The sequence below is a fragment of the Nicotiana attenuata genome, chromosome 2 (genome assembly GCF_001879085.1).
Source record: "Nicotiana attenuata strain UT chromosome 2, NIATTr2, whole genome shotgun sequence".
NCBI classification, from domain to species: Eukaryota; Viridiplantae; Streptophyta; class Magnoliopsida; order Solanales; family Solanaceae; genus Nicotiana; species Nicotiana attenuata.
Window position 1 is genome coordinate 42,249,771 of NC_031990.1, and position 9,668 is coordinate 42,259,438.

The window sequence follows — 9,668 nt, forward strand, 5'->3', positions numbered from 1 at the left end:
TGAGGTTTAGGATGTTTAATAATTTAAGGTTGTGGTTATTATATTACTGGAAAAATCTGATTTTTCTTTTTCTCTTTTTCTTTTCTTTTCTCATTCATGTTTTCTTTATTCCTTTCTCGTTTTGAAATAAAGTTGTTGCTGTTAAATAAAAGAACAATAAGAAGAAACAAAATCGATCCAGTAGCTAAATCTGGAAGTATAATTTTTTATTAAGACTAAATAATAAGATATAATTAACATAAGTAAAATATCAATTCAACGAGCAATAAATAGATGAGAAGATTTGCTAATTGACTTAAATAATCAAACTTCAGTAAATTTAAGTTGCACATAACTAAAAATTTCAGAAGAAACAGAGAGCTTATAGAAGAAAATGGAAGTTTTTTGCTAGGAAAGGCGGGTTCACGCGGGGTGGGTTGGTTAGGGCGGGTTGAAAATAATTTTTTTGCTATACGGTGCAGGTTGAATCTAAACAAGCACCGCAACCTCCCCGGCCCGCTGCCATCTCTATTTCTTTTGGCTACTACCCGATTCGTTTACAATGTTTTTGGGCCATTTTTATTGTGTTAAACACTCGTGGGATCTGATAAAAGAAAGCTGTAAAAATAGCACGGTCTAGCTAGTTTTCGGACTGGTCATTCAAAAATAGCCAGCGTTTACCAAGTTAATTAAAAATAGCCACTATTTTGCTGCAACAGAGACCGGTCCAGCATAATATACTGGAGTTCGGTGCACCTGTGTATGAACTTCCAGCATATTATGCTGGAACTCCAACACACGAAAAGTTCCAGCATAATATACCGGAGATTCAAGCACTTGTATATGAACTTCCAGCATATTATACTGGACCGATATACTTTTATGGAACTCCAGTATATTATGCTGGAGTTCTAGTGTACTTATGTTGGAACTACATCATATTATGCTGGAGTTCCAGCATACTTATACTGGAACTCCAGTATAATATGCTGTAGTTCAAGTATACTTATGCTGGAACTCCAGCATAATATACTGGCGTATTTTCCGGGTTTTGAACAGTGTTTTCGCTCAGATTTATCTTTACATGAAAAGTGGCTAGATTTCGATTACTTTTGAAACTGGACTATTTTTGAACGACCACTTATAAAACTGGCTATTTTTGAATTTCTCCCAAGAAAGCTTGGCCCAAATTATTCGCACAGTATGGCCTTTTTTAAGCCACTCGATCTCACTTAGCTCAGTAGGTTATTTTTGCCTTTAAACGAGTTCAGCTTGCTCTACAGAAGCATCATGACTACTACTCGTTAGCAATTGAGGCCACAACTCTTATTCTTATTGTTTGTTTTGGTTCGACAGCTTTACATGACGATTTCTAGGGTACTATACTGATGTCACTGATCCAATTATTTTATTGATTTACTCGGTATATTCTGCACTAGTGTATGGTTGAGGCACTCAAACAATTACTCCTATTATTTTTATTTTTTATGTTACCATATCAAATTTGCTCTGAAAAATTACTCCTTGTACGTCTAAAAAACCTTTACATTATCAGTCCACAGAACTTAAAACTCATATAAAATTTATTCACCAGCATTAACAATCTCACTATCATCAAACAGCAGAGAAAACCCTTTGCAGGCAACAACTTGAAATCAAATGTAATATAGTAGAAGTTTTACATGTTTATTCCCATGATGCCATTTTTTCATTCCACATGAAATGGCTTTATAGTGCAGAAAATAATTCTAATGCAAATTCAAGCAATCCACACTTATGTTCATGGTCAAAACTTGCAGGCAGTTTTGAACTGTTCAGCTTCTGCTTTATTATCTCCTTTAAACTCATTATCCACCCATGCTGAGTATCCTCCTTCCAAATGTCTTACATCCTTGTACCCCTACACTCAATAACATATATAGCACTACTATATTTTAAGGAATTTTTTTTTAAACATTCTGATTGAGAAATTTAACTTTCTGTTATTAAAGGGGAAAACGCTCACTAACCGCATTAAGAAGATCGACACATGCTCGACGTCCTCTCCCTCCACTGTTCCACCCCTTCAAAACAGATCAAGGTATCTTGTCTAAGTGCTTTACGAGAATATGGATCCATAATTTAAATTTGAGGGGTTCAGCTAACCATTAAACTCATTATGCTTATGGTATTATAGGTTCAAAATTTAACATTTGTTAAAAAATTTAGTAATTTTACTCCATATATATCTACACAACATGTCAAAAATATTCGGTTAGTTAAACTCAGTTAAGTAGGCATCCACCTCTAATACGAGAGTTGCTCAAAATAAGAGGTTACATTTGTAAATAGCTCTAATTAAGAAATATTCATTATTAATTTAGATTAAATGACAAGTAATGTGTAATTTTCTTTTAAACGCTATCAGTGTATATAACTTAAATTCTCAAAACAGAAAGTTAAAAGATATATAAGTATATATACCACAATCAGATAATCCTCCTTTTGGCACAGTGAAGAGACCTGGACAAGAAAATCTGGGTTTTGCACCCTTCCTAACATCCACCAGAAAAAAAGAATGTAAATATTTTCACATAAATCAATGGAGCTATATGAGGTGACCTAATATTTAAAATATTGTTCCATTTTTCACCTTCTTGAGTGAGGAACATGTATGGAATTTATCGCTTTATCAATATGCCCTCTATTATACTCTTCAACAGTCCTGACTCCTGTATCCCATCAGAGAGAGAGAAAAGAACAGAGCCTTTATTACCAGGAAAGATTGAAATAATGATGTAAAATTAAATTAAATTAAATTAGAAGAAATTATCAAGATTTGCTAAAATAATGCAATTTAGTTACTTATGTTATAAATAGAATTTTATTTATGGTGTGTCTATTTTAGAGAGATTCTAGGGTTTATTACTTGGTGGCTAAGTCACTCTCTCCCTATAAATTGAGGGTTATATTCCATTGTAATTCATCCCAAAATTCAATAAGAATTCTCTCTCTCTTTCTTTGCAATATTGTTCTTCTACTTTTATTATTTCATAACACGTTATTAGCACGAGACCCTAACCAATTGAGTAGAAGCTTTGCGATTGAGCATAATGATTGTTAATTGTTCTATGAACTTCCTTCATGATTAAATTCTGAATTTAAGGTATGTATTTTACCGTATTTTTCTCTTTTATTCTATAATTTGATTTTAAATACAAGCAAAGAAAATAAATTTTGATATAACTCTAATGGAGTTAGTAAGAAATTATAACCACCTGAAGTGGTAAAATTCTATACCTTGCCATGATCAAATTCATGTATGATTGTGGGCAAAGAAGTGGAAACCCGTCCCATTGAATTTGCTTCATTCTCATTCCCTTAAGAGAATGTGGTAGCAATATGTAATAAGTCTGAAAGAAGATAAAATTATTACCGTGAAGGTATCAATGAATGTGGACGTGGCAATAGACGAAACTATAATCGTCATCATTGTGATAATGAGAATAATAAGGATTCTCAAAATAATCCTTCACTCTGTGAAAGTAATATTTGTCATCGATTTGACATGAGATTATATAAAGCACATACAGATGACTATGGTCAATTCATGATGTGAATGTGACAATATCTGATTTATGAATACATATTCATTCTTGGAAGAATATGAACGTGCTAGTGGTAGTGAATATACCACACTCACCTCTAGAAGGAGGTTTGAGATGATATAAGAAATCAATGTCCTTATTACGACATGAATGGTCATTGGTCACGTACCTATTGTACGCCAAAATATTTTGGTAATGTGATTATTAAAGAATAACAGTAATGCAAGAAACAGATCTTGTATATAATTTTGACCATGACTATAATGGTATAACTTTCTCTTTAAAAGAGATATTCACCATATGATGAATATGTGGTACTACAAAATTAATTGAGAGCTCTGGAAGAGCCAATTATTATTATTTTGGAGGAATTAAATTGATTATCAATAAGGTATTGTGTTGTAGTAAGTCTCAAAGAAACTTATTCAGTTTCCAAAGTATACGCGAAAGCGGTTGATTATATTGAGACAATAAATAAAAGAAAGATTTAATATCTTCTATTACTACAACTTTTAGCGGGATAATATGTATGTGAAAAGCTACCCGCTTTATTCTCCAATTTGTACTACATAAATAAAAGAATACCACAATGAAGTGGATATTTATTGATATAAAAACCCATATCATAATAAACTTGGAGTTTATTGATAATTGCACACGTCATGGTATAAATCCGAAGTTTATCAATATTGATAATTTATTCAGTTGGCATAATTGGTTTAGCCATATTAATTTAAGCATGATGTGCAAAAATAAACGAGAATTCACATGGGTAAATATTAAAGAACTAGAAAGTTCTTTACGAATTCTCTTATAATGCTTGTTCTCATTAATTAATTGACCAACTAAAATTGGGATTGAATCTCATGAATGCTGGAAATATCAAAAGGTGAATATGGGCCCATACACCCGCCATGTATACCACATAAGATGCATCTATGAGATGGTTACATGTGCAATTATTATTAACCCGCAACCTGGCCAGTGTGTGCGAGGTAACTTGCTCAATAATTTAATTTCGAGCATAATTTCCAGATTTCCTATTCAAGATAGTTTATCTTGACAAGTTGGTTTACATCACAGTTGGTTTAGCAAAATCATTTATTGAGTGCCTCCACTTAATAGCTAAACTATTGTTTATGAGAACAAAGTTATCTATATCAGTTTGATATAGGTTATATACGAAAGTATATTACATTCTCCCCTCACAAATTGTTTCAGGGTCAGCAACCAAATAATTCCATCTCATTATTATTGATGTGCGGTGTATATTTTGATTAACACCATAACACACAAAGATGGGTTCTCAAAGTTGAGGAAACAAGTTAGTTTTTCTAACATGAGGGGGAGACAAGATACAACAGTTGAGAAAAAGTTACATGGAATGAATTATCATTTATACATCTAGATCCCCGAATAAAATAATATGAACTTGAAGTTCATAAAAGGATAATTCATGTGCAATTTATTGCAAAGCATGCCAGACGCATTTGCTGACCCAAAGAAAGTAACTATATTCTCATTGCAAATGCTCCTATTAGTATAAGTCCTAGAAGGACAAAGTCTATAGTACGCTTAAAGCATATAGACAAATCGGTTTCAAATAAACTTCTTGATAAAGAAGATGAGCAAATGATCTAAATGATCATAACAAAGGAAGCAAGTGATGTAGAAGATCACATGACATAACACTTCATAAAATCTCAAGAGAGATTCAGGTACCTGAAAATATGAATGAAGAGATCTCTATGTTATGTCTTTATGAAAAATAAGGAGGTTGGAACCGATATAAAATATTTGTTGACGATATTGATTATAGCACTAAATATATATGAGGATCTTAAGTCTGGAGAAACAATTCGAATAGAATTGGTTTCATATGAAAGACATGTAGTTTTGAACATGTAGTTCAAACACTTGAAAGTATAAAGTAAATGGTATGTGCAATCAGTTTTCGATATCTTATATGTCTAGCATGACATGAAAACTTGATATGCATCTAAAGTCTATTATATGGCTTATATGACTTAAAAATCCTTGAAGGATTTAAATTGCTTAAAGCATATAGAATTCATGTCATAAAGTACTACATCCTCAATGCAATTTGTGCACAAATGTATCTTGCTATAACTATATGCATGATAATGTGATAGCAAGAGTTTTCACCTCTACGTGAAGATATTGAACTGACGATTCCAACAAGATCATATGAAGACAATCCATCTCTATCAAGAATGATGATTTCAAGGTGCAATATATTCATTCAAGTTAATATGGCTGATTTGTTTATCAAATATCCACCAACGATCTTTTGAAGATGGTGCACAAGATTAGAATGCAAATGCTTAAGGATATGAATTGATGCTCTCATCAGGGGGAGTTAATACGCGTTGTACTCTTTTTCCCTTACAAGATTTTGTTCCATTGGGTTTTCCTTACAAGGTTTTTAACGAGGCAACCAAAAGGCGTATTATTAGATATGTGTACTCTTTTTCCTTTTCTGGAATTTTTTTCCCACTGGGTTTTATTTTAGTTAAGGTTTTAACGAGACACATTATCTGTTGAATAGACATTCAAGGGGGAGTGTTATAAATAGATTTATTTATGGTGAATGTCTATTTTAGAGAGATTCTAGGGTTTATTACTTGGTGGCTAAGTCACTCTCTCCCTATAAATAGAGGGTTATATTCCATTTAATTCATCCCAAAATTCGATAAGAATTCTCTCTCTCTTTCTTTGCAATATTTTTCTTGTTCTTTTATTGTTTTATAACAACTTAACTTTTTCTGTTTGGATTAGTTAAATTGTTTCTCTCTTTGGAATTTTAACTCTCTCCCTTAGGTGACAAAGTTATGCAAGAACTTAATCAAGTTCATCTAATTCCACCTAAACTTCCAGATTTTGCTACAAAGCAATCTATAGTATAGAAGCTACTTTGTCTATCCCCAGCTTCAAAGAGAAACTAGTAGAGGGGGAACATGAGGGTTCAATCAATATGATTATTGACACAAATGTCCAAAGTTCATCTGAACTTCAAAATGATGGGCAAGATGTGATGGATTATTATATGCAGCGGAAGCAATCCCAGTATCAAAATCACATGTAATCTAGACAACTAGCATAAACGGGATTTCACGGGTTACCTCTTGAAGCGTGAAAAAACTCCTTTATCACGTGAGCCTCCAATTCCACAGCAACTTAAAAAATTCTCCACCACCCGCATGATCACGATCTCCGAACATTCCACGGTCTTCTACTGTGTTACCCAAATAATACACGAAAATAGTAATTTCGTGTAGGCGAAACTTTCTAGAAAAATAGGGGCTGAAATTCGGCCACCATGACTCTACTCCTCTAGGTGGAAAACCTTATGTATTTATAGCACAAGTTTTAAGGGTTAAAACCCTTTTCCAAAACCTGTTAGGTTTTCCTTTCCACCCGGAAAAGGATTCCTTTATTTCCTATTATTTAGGCACAGCAGGGACTATAGAATTTAATTAACAAGGCTCCAATTGTGGAATTAATTTCTAATATTCAAAATTAATATCTACCATAATTAATTACGAATTATTCCACTAAAAATTCGTAATTACACTCCTTATTCAATTTTGAAATTCATCCATTAAATCTTATTTAACTCCTCATGTTAAGATTCGGATACTAATCAATTAAATTAAATTACTGACGATTTAATTTATTGATTCTTTCCTTTAGACTTTCCCTTAACTTATTTCATGTGTCGGATACAAAATTCACCGGCCGGGTTTACACATGAAAACTTATAAGCTTTCGTAAAGGTGTATCATCAATCTCTAAACCGAGACGTGGATTCCATCAACTAACTATTACTTCGCCAATGTACATTATTATTATCCAATTTACCAGGCATATTGACCCACGAAAGAATTTCGCCTTTTAATGAATCAAAACAATAATAATGCACACAGCTAATAATAATTATATCAAGATTAAGAGTATAAGTACATTTAATGGCTAGAGAGTTTATTTTATTAAGTCAGTATAAAATACTTATCTCTACTTGGTCCGTTCAATACATACAAAATGTACTAGCACAAGAAGTTGGAATTAAACCATTCCCATAATCAAGATAAATTATATTTAATCTTTGCTACAATCATTCCTGATGGTTTGTCCAATTCCATCATTAGATTGTGAACTCAAACTTTATACTTATAAGAACCGATGATTTAATCTTCCGTGTATAAAGGACACATACTAATATATGATCTATTTAAAACTTTACTAAAATTGAATGAACAATTATATCATAATAAATACTATCTAAACCAAATCCATGGTTAATAGTATATATCCCAACAATCTCCCACTTAGACTTTTAACCATGATAATTGTCAGAATATACTATATCTAAACGCATGGTTAATAGTATATGCCTCAACAATCTCCTACTTAGACTCATAACCATGCATCTGCAACTTTCTCAGGCATTCTTTTACATGACTATTAAACATCTTCACCAAATAAGGTTTTGTTAAAGAATCTTGCCAAGTTATTTCTGATGCAATATTTGTCCAGTAGTGCTTTGTCGTAACCATCTAGTTTGGTATTAAAACTCTTCAGGGATCCTGTTACCGAAAATATCCCAAGAGTGTACACCGAACTATGATTTTCTTTAGCATTCTCCCACTACGACGAAGTACTACTAATATTACCTTCATTACCTTACGACATTGAAATATTAATGACTTCTTACTATAGTGTTTACTTTTCAAACATCACTCCCACTCGATAAAGGCATATTATGTCTATTAACGTTCTCCCACTACTCAAATCCATCAGAACGTCAATTCCGACTTGTGGGTTTTGATGTTCTTGAACGTTAATTGCCTTATTTTCTTTAGGATAATGAAATAAAACTCCATTCTTTTTCTTGGATATTCAATAAACTTGCACCTATCCATTCTTAGTTCCAACTTACATATCCGCTTTCCCTTTCAGCACATATGCAGGACAATCCTATATATGAACATGCCACGGACTGACTTATATATATATATATATATATATATATATATATATATATATATATATATATATATATATATATATGCCGCTGTTCTATAGATGTCCCAGGTACTAACTTAGAAGGAACTAAATTCAGAATGTAATTTGCGGTTTCTAGCAAATATTACAAAAACAAATTAGGCAATCTGAATAACACGTCATTAATCTATCCATGTCCAAAAGAGACTTATTTCTTCTTTCTACCACACCACTCTATTATGGAGTTTACGGTGTAGTCAATTGAGATGTAATCCCTTATTCTGATAAGTAACAAAAGAACTCTTAGAGAGGTGCTAGCTACTACAATCAAATTGCAGTAACTTAATATATTTCCTTGGTGCTTCTCCGTTTCAAGTCTTACAAAATCTGGATTTACTTAATTCATTAAGACTTACGGTGCATCAAATAAATATATTAATATTTTGAGTAATCATTTATGAACGTCACAAAAATACTCAAAACTATCTCTCACCAGTATGTTCATTTAACCATACAAATCAGAAGGAATTCATTCTAGCTTATCACTAGCTTTATTTCCTTTTGAAGGGAAACAACCTTTTGTCACGACCCAAACCCCGCTCCGGTCGTGATGGCGCCTCTCGTGAAGACAAGGCCAGCCAACCAACCCTATTTGCCTTTTTCAAAAAAAATGATAACATGGATAAACAATTTTAAAGATGATTCAATAATATTACTTGGCGGAAGTACAACCAAACACGGCCCAAACCGGGGTGTCACAAGTCACGAGCATCTAGAGGAGTCTAAATACAACTACAAGGACAGTAATATACATAATAGAATTTAGAATCAAAGGAAGAAATCCAGTGCCGCGAATGCTGGCGGTCACCTTACTCAGCTACGATAGCAAAATCTTCAACCAGCTCAAAACCCGCTGCCGGGTGAACAAATACCTGCATCTGCGCGCGAGGTGCAGGGAGTAAAGTGAGTACTCCAACTCAGTGAGTAATAAAAAGTAAAATAAAGTAAACTAGAGCAACGCAAAGAAAAACACGACGTAAAAAGAAAAACCAAACAAATCGCTGTAATAGAAAAGCC

The 9,668-nt window shown here is 32.9% G+C and overlaps 1 pseudogene; it reads right to left on the reverse strand.

The window, feature by feature from the left end:
* Positions 1,766-9,668, reverse strand: part of LOC109222950 — a 33,505-nt pseudogene continuing 25,602 nt past the window's right edge.